Source organism: Apis mellifera, linkage group LG1 (assembly GCF_003254395.2).
Source record: "Apis mellifera strain DH4 linkage group LG1, Amel_HAv3.1, whole genome shotgun sequence".
NCBI classification, from domain to species: domain Eukaryota; kingdom Metazoa; phylum Arthropoda; class Insecta; order Hymenoptera; family Apidae; genus Apis; species Apis mellifera.
The window spans coordinates 21,531,870-21,536,242 of NC_037638.1; positions in this window are offsets into that span (position 1 = coordinate 21,531,870).

Sequence of the window (4,373 nt, forward strand, 5' to 3'; positions counted from 1 at the left end):
TCGCTGCTTCTGGAATTGTTCCCTCCTTTATATCTCCTAATCGCAGTGTGGGGAGGATTCTATGGTATTTTTTTATCATTTTTATTATTTCTTTTTCTTTATCTAAAGATCAACAAGCTTATGATATCAGTCATTGTCGCAATGAATTTTTCGTTTTTTAGCGGTATACAAAGCTTCCGAAACTTCATTTAATGAAACAAGGTTGGTGAAAAATTAGTGAAGAGGGAATGTAATGGATACCCTAAATCTTTGTAAAAACGGTAACTTCTCTGTGTTTTGTCTGGAAAGATCGCGTAATGTGTCACGTGTTACGATCAAGTCCTGTGTTGTAAGTCAATTTTCTTGCGATCAGAAATTTTCGTGCGATCGATGTATCAAACAGGGATGAAATTTATCTCGGTAATTTCAATTCCATAGTGTCTCTGTGTTCAAAATTTTTCGTTCCAAATATCGAAATATCGCCTTATTCTCTTTTTCCTTTTTCTTTTTTTTTTTCAGGAACTCTTCCGTTTACATTTAAATTCAATAGGATATATCATCGTAACGGACGATTTTCTCGTCGCAACACCACGGAATCGGCCTTTTCCCCTCAAATATCAAATAAGATTTTCCGACAGAATAGACCGTGTCCTCGATCACTGCATGCGACGATAAAAATGAAACACATCGAGGGAAGTATATTTCGATCGATCTCGATATCTCGGTTTTCGTGCACCAAAAGAAGAAACAAGACACAAGACACGGTCGAAAAACGTGCGCATGCTTGCGGCCAGAAGGAGATCTAGCGAATAACTACAAATAAAAGCTCTCGCGAATCGATTGCATGCTCAAGCAACTCAGCTCTATTTCAAGCAACCCTTATCAAGATCCCAGATTATTTTCGCTTTATCGAAGGGCTCAGCTTGTCCAGACTAGATTCTTACAATGTTTCGTCACGAGGATATGGTCCTCTCTCACTCTTGAAAAATGTTTATAATGATCGTATCGAATGATCCAATCGTGGATCTCGACGTGGAACTTCGATTTAAACGGAGAATAAAAAAGGACGAATACGTGTCTTCGTGAGATTTTAACTGAACCGAACTAAAATGAAATAATACGTTTGATAATTGGTGTAAATTTTTTTGAACATCGAAAACGAAGAATTCCGTACACAAACATGTTGCAATTATATAAGCGATATTCGTGGAAAAAAAATACGATAAGGAGTTTTTCTTTCTTTTCTTTCTTCATATAATAAACAAGTTCGTAATTTGCTTCGACCAAACGTTCGTACGCGGACGTCACACGCGATCGTATGGAAATACGGTGGAATTTATTAGGGTATTTTAGGCAATAAAATGGTCAGATTTCCACGGAAGAATCGCACGAGACATCTTATCGCGGCTTGGTATTTCGCGAGGCTTGAAAATACAAGGGTTGCTCCCGCGATTTCCACCTTTTATGCTCGCCTTGGATCGTTAAATCGGAAAAGAGAACGGTCGGAGTTATGTGAGGCGCGTCGGATGTATTTCTTTGTCTGCAAACTGGTGGTGATTTTGTGACAAAGATGGCGTAGTTCAGTGTCTTAGAAGTTCTCGTAGGTAGAACGAAAATGAAAAGGGATTGTTTTGGAAAAGTTAGTTCGATCGAAAAATTATTCTCGTCATTTTTCAGATCGACGTGGAATATCGATGGTTTCGAAGGAGTTTTATCCTTTGTTTGTTGTCATTTTTATCGGGAATTGTTTGAAAATTAAATGTGATACAAAAGGATAGGACGAAAAATGGCGTTTGATAAAAAAACGGATGAAACAAATATTTGTAATCGTCGACTGATCACAGAATTTCGTTCGATTTTGTTCACGGATGGAGGAATAAATAAGGGAAGTATAAACATGCAATTATTTGTAGGAAATAAAATTGGCTCGTAAAATATATATCGATTGGCGAACATTGGAATGAAATTTTCTAAAATATAATTCGTTGTATCGCGACAAAATTAATTAAAAAGGAACTTTGACATTATTTAAAGCTTTCGAAATTAACATGTCCATTTTAATAAATGAAATAAAAATCGTGGAAATGAAAGGACGTGTAGAAAATATTCGAGATTAAAACGTGTTCAAACCTAATAAATAGAATAAAAAATTTTTTTAAATTCAAATTATTTAAATTTAACGAACAACGAATAATTAATCGTTTTGAAAATAATTTCTAATGAATTTGTTTCAATTATATTTTTTTCTTTATCAGAAATTTATATTTTAAACAAAATAATTTTAAATTATTTCTTTTAAATAAAATTATAATATAGAAAAAAGTAAAAGAAAACAATTATTTATCGAGTATAAATATCGACACAAAGGCAGGTTGCTTTGAAAACAATTCCATTCAATTCTATTCATCCATAAAAAGGACAACAAAAAATAGAGAGAGAGAGAAAAAAAAGAAAAGAAAGAAAAAGTGGAACAAACGAGGGTTAAAAAAAAAGTAAATGTAGACCAACCGTGATTGTGAACCGTGGAGTGACAGTGGTTGACACACGGTATTATTCGTAACTTCCGACAGGAGAACAATAAATGTATCTTTTTTTCTTGAGTAAAGGTAAATATGCATATAATATATATAATATATAATATATATATATATGTATATATAATATAATATATATATACATATGCATATCATATGCATGGTATATGGTGTGGGTGTCAATGAATCGAGTCGTTGACGCTGAATATATTGAGTAGTATATGTTTTAATGATGTGACTCCATTAATATGTCAATATGCACAGGTAAATATTTCTTGTTATTATATAATAGAAGTGTTACAGTGTGTAATGTGATACGATAATAAATTTAATAGTAACCATATTATAATTAAGAACTTAAAATAACTCTAAAGGGTAAACTACATCACTATCGGCTAGCGACTATTTAGCGATAATAATAGCCTACTATGTCTTTTACTAGCGGCGCTCAGTGAGTGTGCTCTTTTCTTTCCGTTTTAATATACCTCTTTCACTCTTTCTCTCTCTCTCTCATTCTCTTTTGTTTCTATTTTTTTTTCAAATTCTCTGTACTACCTTTCTCTCTCTCCCTTTCTCTCCCACTCTCATATTCTTCTCCCTTTCTCTCTCTCTCTCTCTCTCTCTCTCTCTCTCTCTCTCTCTACGTGTAATTATTATTCTCTGTGCTCGATTGTTCCTTTCGTACCCATGTTGTTCTCTCCCGATATTTATTATTTTTTGTTTTCTCTCTGTTTTTATGTAACTCGTTCATCTCACTGCCTTTTCTTTATCGTGCCCCTTGCAACCTGTCGCTTCCACAAACATTAACCGATTCATACAAAGCTGCTTTTCACATCTCTGTCCACGTTTCTTTCACCTTCCCTCTCGCATGCGAACGATGCGCGATTTTCTCTCCCCAATTAGACTACTCTCAGACTCTCAATCGTCCGTTACAATTACGTATCGACGAATCTCTCGCATACGACGCCCATGATCCACTCGAGTTCGAGATCGATACTCGCGAGAGATTCGAGGATATCGTCGAATTAATTTATAAATTGTTCTCTTAAAAGTACACGCCACGTTTGAATTATTACTATTAATTTTTTTTTTTTCTTTTTTAGCTTTAGTCAAAACCCGACAAGAGAGAAGACAAATGTTGTCGAAGGGTGGTTTCCGGACAGCGGATTGCGTGAAAAGCGGTTTTTCGTGAACAGAGAGCTCGAAGCAAGCACATCGATTTCTCGCGTGTATTATTTCCTTTGTTTTCTTTTGTTTCTCAGTTATAGACACACGTGTACAAGCGTCCCACATACCTCTAAGACCGTGGTGTGAGGGGGTCGATCTCAGTGGATTGCTTTCGCGAGATGTCGCAGACAAAGAAATGAATGGATAATGAGTCAAACTGTCGGTGATTTTTTTCTTTTTTTTATACACATACACATACATAATAATCGTATATAAACAATGGATGTGCGTGGATTCGTGGTGGTTGTGCTGTTGTGTTCAGTGTGTGACGGTCTAAACAGTATTGATCGATTCTTTTACATCTCTCGTTTGCTTTTAATCTTTTCCTGTTTTGTTCCGTTTTCTTCGTTTTTTTTTTCCTTTTTTTTTTCTTTCGTTCGAGTGAGTTTCTTTTTAACTTTATACATATACATATATATATACATATACATATACATATACATATATATATATATATATATTATATTCGTTTTGGCGAGTGTGACACTCGTTCGACACGAGTTTTGCTACCTCTCTCTTAGATAAAAAGGCGGAACGACGTTTAAAAATCGCGTTTGTCCATCCCGCCCCCAGTGTCGTTCACGAATATATTTCTCATCCGTTTGCCGTTTTCACCCCAGGGGAAAAATCGTC